The sequence below is a fragment of the Coregonus lavaretus genome, assembly GCF_964263955.1.
Source record: "Coregonus lavaretus genome assembly, chromosome: 34".
NCBI lineage: Eukaryota > Metazoa > Chordata > Actinopteri > Salmoniformes > Salmonidae > Coregonus > Coregonus lavaretus.
In genome coordinates this window covers 29,760,179-29,781,314 of record NC_140021.1, presented here as the reverse complement: position 1 = coordinate 29,781,314, position 21,136 = coordinate 29,760,179, and the positions used below count along the sequence as shown (strand labels likewise).

Below are 21,136 nucleotides of genomic sequence, written 5' to 3'. Positions count from 1 at the left end.
ATAGTTGATTATTTACACGTGTTTCGGGGAAGGGGGGATTTGGGGGAAAGTGTTTAAAATGTGCAGTATTTAGCAATCATAAAAAAGAGTCATGTAGCAGCAGTTGTGATGTGTGTGTAGCATGAGAGTATATTTGTGTGTATCTGCGTGTGTGTGTGTGTGTGTGTGTGTGGATGAGTGTATATCGGTGTGGGTGTGTGTGTGAGTGCTTTATGTGCTAAGGTGTGGAGAGTCAGTGCAGGTGGTCAGTCCAGTTCAAGTGTTCAGCAGTCTGATGGCTTGTAGATAGAAACTGTCTCTGAGCCTGTTAGTATCAGACCTTATGCTCCGATACCGTCTGCCCGACGGTAAGGGAGTGAACAGCTCATGGCTGGGTCTGTGTGGGGTCCTTGATGATGCTGCATGGTTTCCTCAGGCACCGTTTCGAGTAGACGTCCTGGATGGGTGGAAGCACGGTCCCAGTGATGTACTGGGCCATCTTCAACACCCGGCAGTCTTGGATGGATCAATTCCATACCAGGCCGTGATGCAACCGGTCAGGAAGCTCTCAATGGTGCAGCGGTAGAATTTGGAGAGGACCCGGGGAAGTACAGGTGCTGTTGCAGCCACTTGACAAGAGTGGTGGTGTTGTTGGTCCATGTCAAGTCCTCGGTGATGTGGACGCTGATGACCTTAAAAATGCTAACTCTCTCTACTGCAGTCCCGTTGATGTGGATCGGGGCATGTTCCCTCCTATGTTTCCTGAAGTCAACAATCAACCCCTGTGTTTTTGTAACGTAGACGCAGGGAGTCAGGAACCAAGTGCAGTTAGTGAGTTTAATGACAAATAACATTGAACGATACAAAACAATAAAAGCATCTAAACATGGAAACATAAACAATATTGCCTGGTGGGTGATAACAATGGAGTGTTATATAAAGGGGAAGTAATCAGAGAGGTGATGAAGTCCAGGTGTGCCTAATGAGGCGCAAGTGTGCATAATGAAAGTTGCCAGCTATGCGCAAGGATGGGTTGCCAGGACCGGTGGTTAGTAGACCGGTGACGTCGAACGCTGGAGAGAGGAAGCGGGAGTGGACGTGACAGTACCGCCCCCCCCCCCCCCCCAATGGGGTTCCTGGTGGAGAGCCAGACGCAATCACCAGGATGGAAAACGGGTGCCACACTGCGGTGGAGGTCCGCCTGCTCCTTCTGGCGCCGGACGGCGCATTGGAGCCTCACGTGGGCGACATCCCTAACCTCACGTGGGCGGAGAGCCTGAACCACTCATCCACCACAGGGGCTTCGGTCTGGCTCCTACCTCCATGGGTTCAGGCTCTGATTCAGATCGGTCAACGAAGGAGGGAGAGAGGCGATGGGAGTGCCGACGCTGCCGAAGGAGGTTATCCAGACGGATAGCCATCACGATGAGTGCGTCCAATGAGAGGGTGTCATCTCGGCATGCCAGCTCCGTCTGGACCTCCTCAAGCAATCCTCCTCTGAATAAGGTGCGGAGCGCCGGCTCATTCCATCCGCTGGATGCTGCCACTGTACGAAAGGTGAGGGCGTACTCCGCAGCGGTCTGGTCCTCCTGCCGTAGTTGGAGTAGGCGATCACCCTCCTTTCTGCCCTCTGGTGGATGATCGAAGACTCCTCTGAACAGAGCCATGAACCTCCCATAGGAACCCAGCTCCTCCTCTCCTTTCTCCCAGACGGCCGTAGCCCATTCCAATGCCCACCCGGTCAACAGGGAAATAACCTTGGCAACCTTGGACCTCTCGGTGGTGAGGCTCCGGGACATGCCTCCACTCCTCCAACACCATCTTGACGCCGAGGAGTTCTCGATTTCCCACAACATAGTTCCTCTCAGCAGGGGTAAGACGATGGGAGAGGAAAACGCAGGGGTGCAGCTTTTGGTCCGGGGCAGAACGTTGGGACAGGACGGCCCCCACTCCGACATCAAAGGCACCGACCTCCACCACAAACTGACGGGATGGGTCCGGATGGATTAAGATTGGGGCTGTAGTGAATCGATGTTTGAGGTCCGAGAACGCCTGGTCAGCTGCTGGAGACCACGTGAATGGAACCTTGGGAGAGGTGAGTGCTGAGAGGGGGAAGCCAGGGTGCTGTAACCCCAGATGAAGCGGTGGTCGAAGTTAGCAAATCCCAGGAAACGTTGCTGCTGCACTCGGGATGTGGGTTAAGGCTGATCCACCACCACTCTCACCTTGTCTGGATTCATCTGTATGTGTCCTGCAGCGATGACGTATCCTAGGAAGGAGATGGTGGAGCGATGGAATTCACACTTCTCCGCTTTGACGAAAAGCTGGTTCTCCAGGAGACGCTGAAGGACCTGTCGGACTTGGATGATGTGCTCTTGAGCTGAACGGGAAAACACAAGGATGTCATCGAGGTAGACAAACATGCACCGGTTCAGCATGTCCTGGAGCACATCGTTGACCAGGGCCTGGAACACAGCGAATGGCATAACCAAGTACTCATAATGCCCGCTAGCCGTGTTAAAGGCTGTCTTCCACTTGTATCCGAACCATATCCGAACCATATGGTAGGCGTTTCGAAGGTCCAACTTTGAGAAGGTCGCTCTCTGAAGAGGTTCGAAAGCCGAGGAGATGAGTGGTAGAGGGTAACGTTTTTTAACCGTGATGTCATTAAGGCCCCGGTAGTCGATACACTGCCTACGGTTTTGTCGTTCTTCTCCAATAAGAAGGACCCTGCGCCGGCTTGGGAGGCAGATGGACGAATACTCCCTGCAGCGAGAGGGTCCTTAATTGTTTATTTTATATATACTTTGTGTTTTTTTTTTTTTTTTGGGGGGGGGGGGGGGGGGTAGATCAGCTTTAATATTGCAGATAGATTGTAACTTCCATTAATGTAAATGTCTGCATCACTTCCAATCCCCCATATGTTTTCGTTCTCGCAAATATATATACATTCGTGGTCAAAATGTTTGAGAATGACACAAGTATTGGTCTTCACAAAGTTCGCTGCTTCAGTGTTATGAGATATTTTTGTCAGATGTTACTATGGTATAGTGTATAAGTATAATTACAAGCATTCCATAAGTATCAAAGGCTTTTATTGACAATTACATTTAGTTTATGCAAATAGTCAATATTTGCAGTGTTGACCCTTCTTTTTCAAGACCTCTGCAATCGGCCCTGGCATGCTGTCAATTAACTTCTGGAACACATCCTGACTGATGGCAGCCCATTCTTGCATAATCAATGCTTGGAGTTTGTCAGAATTTGTGGGTTTTTGTTTGTCCACCCGCCTCTTGAGGATCGACCACAAGTTCTCAATGGGATTAAGGTCTGGGGAGTTTCCTGGCCATGGACCCATCATTTCGATGTTTTTTTCCCCAAGCCACTTAGTTAACACTTTTGCCTTATGGCAAGGTGCTCCATCATGCTGGAAAAGGCATTGGTCGTCACCAAACTGTTCTTGGATGGTTGGGAGAAGTTGCTCTCGGAGTATGTGTTGGTACCATTCTTTATTCATGGCTGTGTTCTTTGGTAAAATTGTGAGTGAGCCCACTCCCTTGGCTGAGAAGCAACCCCACACATGAATGGTCTCAGGATGCTTTACTGTTGGCATGACGCAGGACTCATAGTAGCGCTCACCTTGTCTTCTCCGGACAAGGTGTTTTCCGGATGCCCCAAACAATCGGAAAGGGGATTCATCAGAGAAAATGACTTTACCCCAGTCCTCAGCAGTCCAATCCCTGTACCTTTTGCAGAATATCAGTCTGTCCCTGATGTTTTTCCTGCAGAAAAGTGGCTTCTTTGCTGCCCTTCTTGACACCAGGCCATCCTCCAAAAGTCTTTGTCTCACTGTGCGTGCAGATGCACTCACACCTGCCTGCTGCCATTCCTGAGCAAGCTCTGCACTGGTGGTGCCCTGATCCCACAGCTGAATCAACTTTAAGAGACGGTCCTGGCGCTTGCTGGACATTCTTGGGCGCCCTGACGCATTCTTCACAACAATTGAACCTCTCTCCTTGAAGTTCTTGATGATCCGATAAATGGTTGATTTAGGTGCAATCTTACTAGCAGCAATATCCTTGCCTGTGAAGCCCTTTTTGTGCAAAGCAATGATGACGGCACGTGTTTCCTTGCAGGTAACCATGGTTAACAGAGGAAGAACAATGATTTCAAGCACCACCCTCCTTTTAAAGCTTCCAGTCTCTTATTCTAACTCAATCAGCATGACAGAGTGATCTCCAGCCTTGTCTTCGTCAACACTCTCACCTGTGTTAACAAGAGAATCACTGACATGGCAGCTGGTCCTTTTGTGGCAGGGTTGAAATGCAGTGGAAATGTTTTTTGGGGGATTAAGTTCATTTTCATGGCAAAGAGGGACTTTGCAATTAATTGCAATTCATCTGATCACTCTTCATGACATTCTGGACTATATGCAAATTGCCATAATCAAAACTGAGGCAGCAGAGGTTGTGAAAATTAGTATTTGTGTCATTCTCAAAACTTTTGACCACGACTGTATACAGTTGAAGTCGGAAATGTACATACACTTAGGTTGGAGTCATTAAACTCGTTTTTCAACCACTCCACAAATGTCTTGTTAGCAAACTATCGTTTTGGCAAGTCGGTTAAGACATCTACTTTGTGCATGACCCAAGTAATTTTTCCAACAATTGTTTACAGACAGATTAGTTCATTTATAATTCACTGTATCACAATTCCAGTGGGTCAGAAGTTTACATACACTAAGTTGACTGTGCCTTTAAACAGCTTGGAAAATTCCAGAAAATGATGTCATGGCTTTAGAAGCTTCTGATAGGATAATTGACATCATTTGAGTCAGACCACCTCTCCCTCCCACGTTCCCGTAGCCGCCCATCGATCCATAAGGTCAAGGCGATGAGGGAGTTGAGGACCATGGGAAGCTCCCGGGCTGTAAGCTCGTCTTTAACCTCCTCCGATAATCCATGAAGGAACGTGTCGAAAAGAGATTCCGGTTTCTAGGCACTCTCAGCGGCCAACGTGCTAAAATCTACCGCGTAGTCTGCCACACTACAGGAGTTGACGCAGTTGGAGTAGCTTCCGAGCAGCCTCACTCTCGGACAATGGAGAACCTAACACCTTCCTAACCTCCGCCACAAACTCCTCCAGACTGAGGCAAACGGTGGATTGTTGCTCCCACACCGCTATCGCCCAGGCGAGAGCCCTCCCGGACATCAGCGTTATAAGATACGCTATCTTCGAGCGATCCGAGGGAAACGAAGAGGGTTGCAGCTCGAAGATGAGGGAGCACTGCAAGAGAAACGCTTGGCAGGTTCCTAGATCTCCAGCGTAGCGCTCTGGAGGAGGTAAGCAGGGTTCTCGGGAAGCCGGGATAGGCTGGGGAGAAGCGCCGCTGGTAGCGGGGTTACTGGGTGTCTGTGGGGTTACCGTAGAGGCTTGCTGCCTAGTAGAATATCAGCGGAATTGCTCCAGCAATACATTGAAAGCGCGGTCGTGGCGTTCTGCCAAGTTCTGGAGTCATTCCATAAGGTCCATAACTCCTTGTGGTGGCTCCTTGGGAGTAGACAGCGTTGTGGAGCTGGTCCGAGTCTGCTGGGTCAGTCATGGCCAGTTCGTACTAACACGACTTAGGATATGACCCAGATGCAGACACAGAAGACAGAAGATTTATTAAAGGAGGCAGGCAAAGGGCAGGTCGAGGACAGGCAGAGGTTCATAACCAGGTCCGAGTCCGACAGGTACAGGGCGGCAGGCAAGCTCGGGGTCAGGGCAGGCAGAATGGTATGGCAGGCGGGCTCAGGCTCAGGGCAGGCAGAAATGGTCGGAACTGGGAGGACTAGAGACCAGAGAAACTGGGCTTGACGAGACAAGACGAACTGGCAACAGACAGAAAACGCAGGTATAAATACACAGGGGATAATGGGGGAAGATGGGAGACACCAGGTGGAGGGTGGAGAGAAGCACAAAGACAGGTGAAACAGATCAGGGTGTGACAAGAATATACTACCACTTAGACAGACAACACCAAAAAACATAGGAGAATATACTACCACTTAGACAGACAACACCAAAAAACATAGGAGAATATACTACCACTTAGACAGACAACACCAAAAAACATAGGAGAATATACTACCCCTTAGACAGACAACACCAAAAAACATAGGAGAATATACTACCACTTAGACAGACAACACCAAAAAACATAGGAGAATATACTACCCCTTAGACAGACAACACCAAAAAACATAGGAGAATATACTACCACTTAGACAGACAACACCAAAAAACATAGGAGACTATACTACCACTTAGACAGACAACACCAAAAAACATAGGAGAATATACTACCCCTTAGACAGACAACACCAAAAAACATAGGAGAATATACTACCACTTAGACAGACAACACCAAAAAACATAGGAGAATATACTACCCCTTAGACAGACAACACCAAAAAACATAGGCAAACAGTCAGATAGAAGAAGTCGGACCTCTTGTAGAGGTTCTGGGAGACAAACAGGTTAAGGAGGCTGAGCTGCAGCTTGACCCTGTCCTCCTGCTGTTGGTGTAGCCACATCACCCTGTCCTGACTGAACACACACACATACACAAACACACACCAACACTCAGTGTGTCGTCGAAGGTTAAGTCATGTAACTAATGCGATAACATACATTTATGTTGTTCATGTTACTAGCGGTTGGCCAGACATGAGTTGCTGACTGAAGCAGTGGATGAGCTTCCCAAGCCTAAAGCACACAGACAGTGTTAACAGAAAGCCATAATTACATTTACAGGAGCAATTAGGATTAAGTGCCTTGCACAAGGGCACATCAACCGATTTTTCACCTAGTCGGCTCAGGGATTCAAACCAGTGACCTTTCGGTTACTGCCCCAACATTCTTAACTGCTAGACTACCTGCCGCCTTATCCAGCCTCTCACTTACATTTCACATTGTTTCATTTAGTTTCAGAGTTTGAGAGCCTATTGCTCACACACGCAGGACACAAACATGCTAACCTGTAGGTGCTGGAACCTGATGAGCCCACAGCCCAGGCCTATGATACAGAGAAGGGAGGAGAGGACAGGCAGGCCCAGGTCTGGAAACACCTCCAGCACCTCCGACTCACTCATACCGTAAAAACACTATAACAATATGGAAGAAAATTAAACGTATTCTACAAGAACCAATATCACGCCCTAAAAACACAACCCTATGGAACAATCCTGGATAGCTTTTCAGAATTCACAGATACATTTGTCCACATGGAAAACTAAAGGCACAGAAACCGTAAATGACTTGATAACAGGAAATACATTTATTTCCATGACAGAATTAAAAAGCAATTTTGGACTGACCAATGTAGATATTTTCAAATACATGCAACTTAAAAGTTATATATCATGACATTTCGATTTGAAATATTTTGGACATCAGAGCAACCTTGAGGTAATCTTATTTGAGTCAGAAAAGGATGTTCATATGATAGGGAAGATATACAAAACTTTGCAGAGAGCAAAAAAATATATATCAACTATTGGAACCAAGACTTAAAAATAACTGATGTTAGCACAAGATGGAGGGAATGTTGGAGCGTAACTAATGTTAATGAAAATGTATGCTTAATGTGTAGAATGTATTATACAAGAGACAAAATTCCCAAATTCTACAGCGCAACGGCAGAGTCATGTCTTAAGTGTAAAACTAACAATGACTCAATAATCCATGCTTTCTGGGAATGCTATAAAGTTTGACATTGGCTGCCAGGCACTCTGTGTTGATGACACTCTTCACCTCTTTGGGGTTCAGATGGTCCAGGTGGAGTCTGGAGAACAACAGTCATATCACACAATCACCACATAGGGCACAATACATAGACATTACATAGGCACCACATAGGCCCAAAATACATACTGTAGATACACATTACATAGGTGTACTCTACATAGGTGTACCCTTCCAGGCATTACATAGGCACTACAAAAGCAATACAAAGGCATAACATATGTTGGCATAGTACTGATCTGGGGTCTTTTGTATGGACTAACTGACAGGTTGTGTACCCTACCTCCAGGCCTGAGGACAGGTCTCCACGTTGACAGACACCAGCACTTTGACGTTGACCGGCAAGAGGTCGATCAGCCACTTCATGTGCCTCTCTGCTTGCTGGGAGAAAATACAATAGAACCTCAAAGATACAATCCTCATAGTAACAAACGGACCTGTCAACTGATAATATAAAACCGGTACATGTAGCTACTTGGGGACATATTGTATGGACAACTTCTGTGGCTACAGACAAACGTAAATGTTGCTTACATGTGCTAAAAACACATTCGATATTTATAGTATCTGGCTACATTATTAGAAAACCCATGTAAATATGCCATCAATAATTCTATAAAGGGTTGATGCGTTTTTTTGATGTGAATTTCAGTGTTCCGAATGAACTCCATTCCTGACATGTTCGTATCTCTGAGTTACTACTGTGATAGTAGTTTAGTACCTGTATCTGGTCAATGGAGTCAATGATGATGTTGCCTTGGTGTCTGGCAGACAGTCTCTCTAGCCAGCGAGGGAACTCCTCTAGGATCTTGGAGGGATCCATGGACAACCCAGAGATGGACCGGAAATGCTCCAGCAGCGTGACAGTGATTTGTTTGATGATGAGTACAGGCTCAGAGCTGGTAGAAAGAGGCCCTCCCACAAAATGGTATAGGAACCACAAAATGGTATAGGAACCACAAAATGGTATAGGAACAAAGGGTTGGGGGAGTGCTTCTGCTGCAGCTCAATCCTGGATGGGGAAGAATTCCCTTTCATAATGATTATCAACTGTAAAGTCTATAGAGCTAAACATACAGAAATCTTTGAGAACTGCATTTATTATAAAAGATTATGTCGTCTAATGTTAATGAATTCTCACCATTGGGACAGCAGGAGACTTTCACAGCAGTGGAGGGGTGGGAGGAGCGGCTGCCACCATGTCATTCAGACAATCTATGTACTGAGGACAGAGCATGACATCACCCACACATGCAAGAGTTATTCCTAAAGTTACACTATTACACTATAGTACTGAGAGTCATCATTTTGAATATTTCACTTTAAAGCTAGTATCCTTAATTGGTGAAACTGCCATGTCCGTTTGGGATATTACAACAACAAAGAAGTTACTGCAAACAACAAACACTGTTTTTTCATTGCACGCGTGACAAAACATCCAGAATATGTACTGCCATTTTTTTTTTACCACGCTGCCGGATGCTCCTCTCCTCCATTTCATCAACAAAACAAAATGTGGATTCGATATTTAAAGTTATATTTTACTCAAAAACATATATTGTTGTATTTTGTTTGTATACTGGTAATACAATCCCCAAAATGGTGGCTGTCAACAGTGGAGTTTTCAATGATGCTAAATAAAATAACCCTTTAATCACACAATCATATGAATAAAATACCTTCCTGCTGAACATGACGGAGAGAGGTAGAGACTGAGAGCGAGAACCTTCTGGAAGCCCAGTTGAGAGCTACTGAGAGCTACAGGCTTGCTGATAGGCCTCGATTTGCGCCTGCTCATCATGCAGGTCCCACAGCACATCCCCCGAATCCTCCTCGCGCCCCTCGTCTATCCCCGAATCCTTACTGTCCACGTCGCTGCCCTCCACAACCAGCAGCTCCTGACAGAGAGGGAGGGGTGGGGGAGAGAGAGAGAGAGAGAGGGAGACGGCGGTATAGTGAGTGAGAACTGAAAGTGTGTCTATGTTACCAGCTGTATACAGTATCAGAGACTACTCTCAGGTTGTCTACCAAATAGCACCCTATTCCCTACACTTAGAAACAAGGGTTCCAAAAGGGTTATTTGGCTGTCCCCATAGGACCACAGAGGGTTCTACATGGAACTCAAAAGAGTTCTACCTGGAACCAAAAGGGTTCTACCCGGAACCAAAATGGTTCTTCAAAGGGTTCTCCTATGGGGACAGCCATTGGCTACCTTGACTTTGGCAGCCTTGTCTGCAGCATTGACCTTCTCCAGCGGTTGTCTGGTGGGGCCGCTGAGAGGGTGCCTCCACGGTCCTGAGGTAAAGCACCAGGGGACGACCATCTGGGTTCTTCACAAAGGCCTCCTCCGCATCCTCTACCTCACAACTACACACACACACACACACACACACACACACACACAGTATGGCACACTGAGTAACACACTATAACCTATAACAGCAGCACTTCACTGGCGACAGAGGCAGGGGCATACTTAATACCACCACGTGGTAGTGAAGAAGAGAAGGAGCCACAGAAAAAAACACAGAGGTTGCTCTGCCTGCGACCCAAATGGCACACTATTCCCTATATAGTGCACTACTTTTGACCAGGGCCCATAGGTTTCTGGTCCAAATAAGTGCACTATACAGGAATAGGGTGCCATTTGGGAAGCATCCACTGTCTGTGTTCATGATTTCAGGTGTATGTGAGTGAGAGACAGTGACCTAGTGATGGAGGATTTGAGGAGGAGCACAGACACAGAGATCCTCTCAATCTCCTGTCGGCATTCCAGTGCATAGGAGGCTGCGCCCTCCTCAGGGAAACAGATGTTCAGGTAGAAATATCGCATGATGGCACAGATTTTGGACCCTTCGTTAGTAGAATTCCAAGCAGGCTGGCCAGTGCCCCATATCCTTAAAGAGATAGGTCACCCAAATGAATTTGAGCGAACTATCCCTTTAAGTTCCATCTCTGGTGTACAGTACCTGGGTGAAGATATCCAGTTCAGCCTGTGTCTCCTGTGTAGAGATCAGGTAGGAGTGCACCGTGTTGCTCCATAACGCCTGGGACACGTGAGGAAACACATGCAGCCGACTGGCCACAGTCATCTGAAACACACACACACACACACATACATTATACACACACACAAACACACACGCACACACACACACACAGACGGACACACACATACATAAACACACATAGACAGACGGACGAACGCACACACACACACACACACACACGGACGGACACACAAACACCCTCTACCAAATACTTTTCAACAAGGGCTATGGTGTGGGTTAGCGCTCGCTGTCCTTGTGTTCAAGTACATGACGCCATTGTCTCTATGATTCTGTAACAGGTGTGTGTGGCGTGGCCTAAACAATAGCTCTCATCTTCTAAAGACAGCACACATGTTCATATACATAAAACACATACAGCACATATAGATTCACAACCAACTGAGACACCAAGGCTCAAATACATACACGTGTAAAGATCCAACCCATGCTTACCTCTGCTGACGTTGGCAAACCAGCCCTCAACATCGCACAAGCTGTGGGCAAACTCTGGTTCTCTGAAGGGCTGCTGCAGTTGCATCATGTTGCCCATAGAGGGCTCACTCCCTAATACTCCACCACCCCAGTAGTCACACTGAGTCCCTGCAGCTTGAGACAGGCAAAATACAGACAACTGCGTCAGCTTTTTGAGTAATTTACGTCAGAGGAAATTAGATGATTGTTAAAGTGTTACTTGGTTGACACTTTGACAAGTTTTAAGTAAACTGTTCAGCAATTAGGGTAAATTATGTCAATTCAGGCTTTTTTTATAACTTCAATTGCAATATTCGTTTCCCAATTTAACTCCATTGAAATACGGGATACGGGAATTGCCATATTCATTCCTATGTGGCTCTGCAGGTTTGGTATGATTGGTTGGTCTTCTAGGACAATACACACCATAACGAACGTCGGCTGTGCGCATTAGATGACCTGCTGCATGTCGATGAACGGTGGTGTATCAACACGTAGAATTCTCTGGAAATTAACAGAAAATGACACCCGCTGATTTTAACCATTTGTCGCCACAGTCGGTTTTGTCCTTTCCCTGTGATGGTGGTATGGTTGTCATCGTCATCCAAGTCGTCCGGGTTGTACACCATGATGCCATGAGCCTGTAGCTGCTATAGCCAGTTCCTGGATCTCCTTTTCTTTGGTCTCCCGGAAGATCTGACATTTACATCAAATCACAGTTTATTTTAATACACAGGATACAGCGTAGTGTCGCCTAGACAGTACAATGAAATGCTCTCCGTGCTAACAGTGCAACAGCTATCGAAAGTATTCAATAAGAATATAGAAAGAAAACACAATCCAAGTACAAATGAGCATAGAAAGCATGCAGGTAAAAAGTACTGTATGTGAAAATGTGTTATATGTGGATACACAGTACTGTAAGTACAGTACTTATTTAAACATGTGCGGAGGAAGTAGGATAAAGTAGGATAAGCTTCATAAAGATGAACCGTAACAGTTTTGAGATTTGAAGTTTGCGGGTGCAAATCCCAGATGGAATGCCATACTAGGGTATTACAATGCTGAATATTATCTCTTATGTGCTCTATTGTGCATTAGCATGGGAGTAATGTGCTATAGGGGATCCAAATAAACACATGGACAAGGAGGGGGAGGCACATGATCTTAACCTTACACTGCCATTTCACTTTGTCCCTGTCGTGCTCAAAGGTAGCAGCTCTCTCCATGGCTTGGTACTGAGCTTCCAAAGCACTCTCTTTCTCCCTTCTGGTAAGTCTTCTGCAGAGCCTGTCAGTCAAAAACATTACAGTCATCACAGTGGAAGCAATTTAGTGACAAGTACAAGACAACAGCTATTCCATACCAGACAGAATTGGACTCTTGACAATGAAACCAAAAGATAGGCCTTTAACTGGCCTAGAATACAATAAATACTCACACATATACCCTCAGCTTCCTGGCTGCCCTGGTAACGAGATCCTCCCTAAGGGTCCTCACCGAAGTCAAAGTAATTTGCAAATCACCAAAAAATCTTGAGGGGTACCCAAACACAGAAATACTTCAGCCTCAGGCGTTCCTATTATATATACAGTGAGGGAAAAAAGTATTTGATCCCCTGCTGATTTTGTATGTTTGCCCACTGACAAAGAAATGATCAGTCTATAATTTTAATGGTAGGTTTATTTGAACAGTGAGAGACAGAATAACAACAACAAAATCCAGAAAAACACATGTCGAAAATGTTATAAATTGATTTGCATTTTGATGAGGGAAATAAGTATTTGACCCCCTCGCAATCAGAAAGATTTCTGGCTCCCAGGTGTCTTAAAGGGAGTGCTCCTAATCTCAGTTTGTTACCTGTATAAAAGACACCTGTCCACAGAAGCAATCAATCAATCAGATTCCAAACTCTCCACCATGGCCAAGACCAAAGAGCTCTCCAAGGATGTCAGGGACAAGATTGTAGACCTACACAAGGCTGGAATGGGCTACAAGACCATCGCCAAGCAGCTTGGTGAGAAGGTGACAACAGTTGGTGCGATTATTCGCAAATGGAAGAAACACAAAATAACTGTCAATCTCACTCGGCATGCAAGATCTCACCTCGTGGAGTTGCAATGATAATGAGAACGGTGAGGAATCAGCCCAGAACTACACGGGAGGATCTTGTCAATGATCTCACGGCAGCTGGGACCATAGTCACCAAGAAAACAATTGGTAACACTGAAGGACTGAAATCCTGCGGCGCCCACAAGGTCCCCCTGCTCAAGAAAGCACATATACATGCCCGTCTGAAGTTTGCCAATGAACATCTGAATGATTCAGAGGAGAACTGGGTGAAAGTGTTGTGGTCAGATGAGACCAAAATGGAGCTCATTGGCATCAACTCAACTCGCCGTGTTTGGAGGAGGAATGCTGCCTATGACCCCAAGAACACCATCCCCACCGTCAAACATGGAGGTGGAAACATTATGCTTTGGGGTTGTTTTTCTGCTAAGGGGACAGGACAACTTCACAGCATCAAAGGGACGATGGACGGGGCCATGTACCGTCAAATCTTGGGTGAGAACCTCCTTCCCTCAGCCAGGGCATTGAAAATGGGTCGTGGATGGGTATTCCAGCATGACAATGACCCAAAACACACGGCCAAGGCAACAAAGGAGTGGCTCAAGAAGAAGCACATTAAGGTCCTGGCCAGTCTCTAGACCTTAATCCCGTAGAAAATCTGTGGAGGGAGCTGAAGGTTTGAGTTGCCAAACGTCAGCCTCGAAACCTTAATGACTTGGAGAAGATCTGCAAAGAGGAGTGGGACAAAATCCCTCCTGAGATGTGTGCAAACCTGGTGGCCAACTACAAGAAATGTCTGACCTCTGTGATTGCCAACAAGGGTTTTGCCACCAAGTACTAAGTCATGTTTTGCAGAGGGGTTAAATACTTTTTTCCCTCATTAAAATGCAAATCAATTCATGACATTTTTGACATACATTTTTCTGGATTTTTTTGTTGTTATTCTGTCTCTCACTGTTCAAATAAACCTACCATTAAAATTATAGACTGATCATTTATTTGTCAGTGGGCAAACGTACAAAATCAGCAGGGGATCAAATACTTTTTTTCCCTCACTGTATCTGGTTTAAGTTAACAGAACAAAAAATCCATCCTGAAAATGAATACAAAATTATTGTTATTATTATTTATTATTTTTTACAGTTTGGACTTAGGCGACCTGAAAAAAACGCTTAGGCGGCCTGCCCAAGAATTTCAATTGCAGAAAAATCCCTGACTTGTCTACTTTGGAGGAACAACTTGTGTTCACATGTTCACATGCTCAGAGCTAGGAAGAAACGCAAGAACCATTCTCACCATTGACAGCCGAAATTGCGGCCATGTGTGTTGCCATTTTCAGTGGTGCGTGACGTCAGAGTTCAGCATGTGGGGAAAATCGTGGTCCAGAGTTCATACCCGAGTTTCCTAGTCATAATTACAAGTTGGAGGGCGTTCACATGCATTTTTCCCAGTAAGAAGGTCATATTTACTAGTTCCCAAACACGACCTGAACGTGGCATCAATCCCTGAGCATAATTGGCTAAGGTTAGAAACTTTTCATCATTGAAATCACTTCCTGAATTGACTGATTTGTAAGATAAACTGATCCGAAGACCCTGGATAGTATTCTCCTTAATCTCGGAAACCCAGATCAAAAATCTCACATAATTGCTTCAGATGCTCCATTAGGTTCTGGGGGAGATGTATGAGAAAATATACTAATGAGACGAGCAAAGTCTCCACCCACTAAACGGAAATGTCCCCTACCCTTCCGAAATTCGAAAGATGCAAACAACTGCGAAATCCTAATTTGTCCAAGTGACAAAAAAATTGGCGCACCGGAAACAAAGTTTATTGTTAGTCGTCACATCCCACAGTCTGTTTACAGATGCTACGATACCATCCTATGTTATGTGCGTCTGTCCATGAGAGATTATATTCTCCATAATGGTAGTGGTGAGATAAAAATACTATAGTCAGCAGTAACTGTTCTCTTCACGTCCCCCTGTCTCCAGAGCCAGGCCCGGCGCACTGAACTGCAGATAATGTGTGAGTTTGAGAAGCTGCATCCGTTCCTGAAAAAGGAGGAGGCAGCCAGGATTGCTGTCTTGAAGCACAAGGTTTCATGGAAGATGAGAGGGATTCGAGAGACGATGGAGGGGATAAGTAGTGTGGGGATCTATTTTCTTACAACTAGATGTGATGCCTAGCTTAGAAAGAATACATTAATGATTAAACATAATAGGTTTGTGCTGTACTGATATAGATTGTTTAACATAACAAGCTGTGATTAATGTGAGGAACCGTTAGGGGGTAGGCTGAGACAGGCTTGTGACTCACATACACACAGCCTCTTTGTTAAACCGCTCAAGGACATGTGATCTGCTACAAAGAAGGACAAACTATGTCTGAGGTTGCTGACTCGAGACAAGTTGTAAAGATAACAACTAATGCCTGGCAACAGTGAAGCGCCAAGGGGCTGGGACCAGCCTGTGCGCCATCGATAGGTTGGGTAAGTTTAAACCACACCCAGCCTCTACTCTGACAGGCCCCGCAGGGAGCGGGAACTATCTCTGTCAGAGTATTTAAAGAAGAACTTATAACAAAAGCTCAGTTCTCTGTCTGCCCTGCGTGGTTTTTCAGTGGGCCCGTATATACGAACATCATATTTACCATTCAAGTGTTTGCATTAATTACAATACTAGTCTATCTTAGAAGACGTGTATTGACCTCTTTTTGTTCCTATACCAGATTTGAATTGACGCAATTTAACAATTGGTGACCGCCGACGTGATCTGGTAGAGGGACTTCGCTGGGTATTGTCCGGCCGATTGGACATCGCTGTCGTTGGACGGTGTGTTTCACAAAGAGTCCGGACTACTAAAAACAGGTAAGCAGACACCTATTGTTATATGACTGAAGTTCTGCACATTGGCTTTATCCAAATTAATTTTGTGAAACACCTGTTTGATGTAAGTGACCCAAATTGTAACTGAATACCTGAATCATTATCAATTACATAAAACACTATGGTGTGACATGCAAACTTATGGTAAATGTGAGTGTTAAACCATGGTATTATAGAGTATTGTTCCACTGACACGTACCAGAGGGCTAGGTACGGCTAGGATCAGAGGGACACTTTAAAGTATAGGGTGTTGTATGAATGAGAGTGCGAATGATCCCAGTGTAATAAAAGAGTGATTGCAAATGAAATAAAAGAGTGAATGCGGGTTATTAAAATTAATAAGCCTGTATACCTTGATAGAAAACTAATTAGGAGTTAAAGAAGTCTGTAGCTGCTTAAACCGTATAACCCGTTAGTAAATTGGGAATATAAAGGTAAAGATAATGAATAGTCAATATAACTAAATTGAAATGTATTGAACTGATATAATTAAACTGTAACGTTGGTGTTTGAAATAACATAACACTGGTTTTAAAGAAGAAATTAAGTTGAAATTTGATATATTATTCAACTTAACGTTGGATGTTCAACACAACATGATATTGGCTTGATGTGATTAAATTCCCAAATATAAATGTTTTATGTTTGACGCCACATTAATTTAACGTTTGATGTTTGACCCTGAATAATTAGACTGAAATAATTTGGTTTATCGTTGAAATATAAATATGTGTCACGGGTGCTGTAGGTGGGTGTGGTGCAGGAATCAAGCGCAGGACGCAGAAACTAAGTCCAAAAGACTTTAGTGAAATATACACTTAGTACACGAGCTCAACAAGCCCGGAGGCGAAATAAAGGCGCACACAGGCGTCAAACAAAAGGCGCACTAACATGTGCGAAAAACCCTCTCCAAAACAACGGAGGGAAACACGTAGCACAGAACACCAAACAGAAGCGCAATCACACACAACACCTGACACACACAACGAGAACTAAATAGGACACTAATGAACACTAACTGGAAACAGGTGTACAACATCAAGACAAAACCAAACGAACATGAAACATACAACGGTGGCAGCTAGTACTCCGGGGACGACGACCGCCGAAGCCTGCCCGAGCAAGGAGGAGGAGCAGCCTCGGCCGAAACCGTGACAATATGCACCGACTTTAACTAATTAGGTGGGAATAATTTGATTTAAATAAATAGACTAACGTACTTTAAATAACGGACGAATATTACGTTAAAACGAAAAACGGACAAAACCTGTTCGGAGTGGAAACAGGAGGGAGAACCGCGTAGGGGTAAATTTAAAGAAGCAGTGAGAGAGAGAGAGAGAGAGAGAGAGAGCGAGAGAGTAGGAGGGGGCCAGTACCCACTGATAGCCTTACCTAATCTATTGGCGGGGAATGAAAGAGGCCCCAGCAACCTTAGAATGAGGTGAGAGCTAGTGCGGTTTTCATTTGGTGACGTCACTTGCTCTATGAACTGGAAGTATATACATTGAATGGATCGCGGAATGTGTGGGGTGACTGGCAATGTATGTAGAGGGTCCCTGGTTCGAACCCAGGTAGGGACAGTGGGTAAAGCTTTCGCATTGGGGCTATAGACCTAGGTTACTACGTGGATTGAGAAATGTGAAAGGTTGAATTAGATAGCTTAAGTAGAATTATTCTAGAAAGGTCTATGAAAATATGTTACAAGGTCCCCGCGCCTCCCCCGTTGTGTAGGAAGGAGCAAGGGGAGGGGTGAGAGATAGTTCAAATGATAGGAATATCATTAAATGTATGCTTATCAATGATAGCAAGTATTTGTTTGATTAATTAGGGCCTAATCAGAGAGAACAGTTAAAGAAATTGAATAGCGAACTGAAATGGCGATAGAGCTGTGAAAATTGAGTTGAGGACAAAAGAGAATAATTTATGGCTCTGGTTAGCGAGAGAAAAAAAAATAGAGACAGTCCAGCGAGTTAGATTGAGCTGTAAGATTTCAAGTAGAGGTCTAAATACTTGACTGGAAGGCAGTGCTTTGATAAATTCTAATTGTTATTACTTTATTCGATAGGTTGCTTAACACCAGTGGTGTAAGCAAATAGTTGGTGAATTCTAGAACGATAATTCTTTTTCGTTACGGGGACCAGGGGATGCAAGTAGCTTTAGCTATTATGCTGAGGGAATAGCACCAACCTATAGTGGGTTCTAGATTTGTTAAATAAACAAACGTATATTTTAAACTAAAGTAATGCAATAGGCTACAATTATAACTTAAAGTTGGTACAACCTCAGTGTTCTCAGTTAACGCTGGAAGTTGCACAGAATTTTCACAATGTACAAGTTCACGCTCAGCAGACATTTTCTCGGTGCCACATTTTTTTTTTTAGAGGGAACATTGTTTGTGGGTATGATTGATTGACTGATGTGTAGTGGTTGATTGATTTGATTTCCTCTTTTGACCTGCAGGAGTATAAAGCCACAGCGAAAACAAGGTAAGTGAACTGCCACCTCTCTCGCTCTCTCTTCTTCTCTCCCTCCCTCCTCTGTGGTTCTGAACAACAGCAGCCATGACTCCAGAATGTTCTTCCAGAGACCGATGTGCTGCTGTACCAGATCCAGAGGTGGCCCCAGGAGGCCTGGCTGTGGCCAAAGAAGAGCTGGTTGACGTGGCCAAACACCTGGGAAACCTGTGCTTTAGAGTGTGGGGGAAAATGAAGGAGATTGCGACCTGTAGTGAGTATCAATTTATGATCTTACTGTGCAAAATGCAGGGTTAACAGATTTAATCAAACAACGGCACTGTAGCTTGTTCTATCTGTTTGCCGTCTTGCTTATTCCTACGATCGTTTTCATGTGTGACAATGGCCATAGGAGGTGGCAAGACCACACAAACAGATCTGAGACTAGTGGGGTATACTACATACCGGGTTTGAGGAGTTAGAGAGGTAACATTGGTCATCTCTGAGTTCAACTCGGGATACCCGGTCGTATGAAAGAGGCTCACCTTTTAGCCAGGTAAATTTCTATGGCAATGAATCCTTCAGAACTAACCTGCTCTGGAGCAGGCCACTCTAATCTGTTTTCCATGTTGATTCAACTTCATCACATAGATTTTTTGGGTTGAAATGACGTGGAAACAACATTGATTTAGCCAGTTTTTGCCCAGTGGGAAGTGTCTGAGCCACGAGTTGAGGAAAAATAAAATCAGATACCCTCCCTCTGGAAAATAATGTCATCGTCCCCTTCATATGAGGATGACGACTGATTCAATATTTTATTAATACAATGTTTTTATGTGTGTACATTTTTTAAAATGTTAAAATACGTATCACGTGACACATTTAGTAATGACAGTATTTGTTTTCCAAACTGTACATTTTTCAAGCTATTGAATTTTGAAATTTGCGCAAGGCAATCCAACCATAAACATATAATCCATAAATGGCAGTTCCCATTCAAGTCAAGACTGGCAGCCATTGCTAGTGTGGGGATCTATTTTCTTATAACTGGATGTGATGCCTAGCTTAGAAAGAATGCATTAATGATTAAACATAATAGGTTTGTACTGTATAAATTGTTTAACATAACAAGCTGTGATTCATGTGAGGAATGTTAGGGAGTAGGGTGAGACAGACTTGTATTTCTCACAGACACATACACACTGCCTCTTTGTTAAACCGCGCTCAAGGACGTGTACTGCAAAAAGGTACTGACTCTACAAGTTGTGATGATAACAACTTATGCCTGGCAACAGTGTGCAACAGTGAAGCGCCAAGGGTCTGGGACCAGCCTGTGCGCCAACGATCAGTCTCTACTCTGATTGGCCAGCAGGGAGCGGGAACTATCTCTGTCAGAGTATTTGAAGAAGAACTTAGAACAATGGATCAGTTCCCTGAGTGCCCTGCGTGGTATTTCAGTGGACCCATATATACGAACATCATATTTACCATTGAAGTGGTTTGCATTAATTAAAATACTAGTCTATTTTAGAAGATGCGTATTGACCTCTTTTGTTCCTAATACCAGATTTGAATTGATGCAACTTAACACTAGTGTACCCATGGGTTTAACAGTCAAATTGACAGGTTTAGAGGTTCCAAAACCCTTGTATGGATTATATGTTTATGGCCACAATGCCACAAGCTGTTCCACAGATAGAAGGAGCGATAGGAGTGGGGGAAAAGGTGCTTGTGAATGAATAAGTACACCAATGACGGCGTTAACGATAAGTAATAAAATTAAGGCGGCACCTCTACAAGCCCATTTCACACCATAGTCTGATGCATTTGTAATAACTTTTCTTTCATTTTGATTTTGGCACAAATGAAAATGTGGCACTGACTCGCCCATGGATTTATGTTTTAGCATTGTCTCAATGAAGAGTTCGGCGTTCGACTAGCCTTGTGCGACATGCATACGCAGTTACAAGCGTGCTAGAGTTAGCGGCAGGCAGACAAGCATTATCCGCCGTCGTAGCATGGATGAAGCCTGACCTGGAATGTGAAGCTAACTGAAGCTGGCTAGCTTTATAAAAGCCTGAGTAGATCTAGCTTGCTTCGTAGTATACAACCCAGGCTAGAATTACTATATTACAATCAAAGGTTCTAATTCAGCATATCTCTGATAGTTTCACTCAGCTCCTGTGGTTCTGGACCCCAACATTGCCCACCCATTATATTTGGAGTCTGATGACGTGCCCGGGATTTACTTCTTCAAATGCGAGCTGGGCGCACAGCTGGGACGTGGTTGTTGGGGGCCATGGATTCTGGAGGCTGGGTTTGACCGATGGAGCAATGGAAGGGCCGGGGGACCAGCCAGACTGCTGTCTCTGGCACATGGATGGGAAATACAAAGTAAGCTCCAAATCAAATCCTGAGACTACAAAACTGCAAGT

At 44.6% G+C, this 21,136-nt stretch overlaps 1 pseudogene across 1 annotated transcript in view; it reads right to left on the bottom strand.

The window, feature by feature from the left end:
• The window catches only part of LOC311108916 (nephrocystin-3-like), a 28,395-nt pseudogene extending 12,046 nt beyond the window's left edge, over positions 1–16,349 (bottom strand). Inside the window, exons 1-15 of the transcript in view lie at positions 16,341–16,349; positions 12,464–12,581; positions 11,866–11,987; positions 11,274–11,426; positions 11,095–11,156; positions 10,740–10,862; positions 10,479–10,639; positions 9,983–10,137; positions 9,497–9,668; positions 8,912–8,992; positions 8,492–8,782; positions 8,054–8,151; positions 7,741–7,810; positions 7,021–7,130; positions 6,435–6,573 (exon numbers count right to left, since the gene is read on the bottom strand). The product of the transcript in view is annotated as a nephrocystin-3-like (transcript). The remainder of the gene's footprint in view (positions 1–6,434; positions 6,574–7,020; positions 7,131–7,740; positions 7,811–8,053; positions 8,152–8,491; positions 8,783–8,911; positions 8,993–9,496; positions 9,669–9,982; positions 10,138–10,478; positions 10,640–10,739; positions 10,863–11,094; positions 11,157–11,273; positions 11,427–11,865; positions 11,988–12,463; positions 12,582–16,340) is intronic.
• Positions 16,350–21,136: the final 4,787 nt, after the last annotated feature.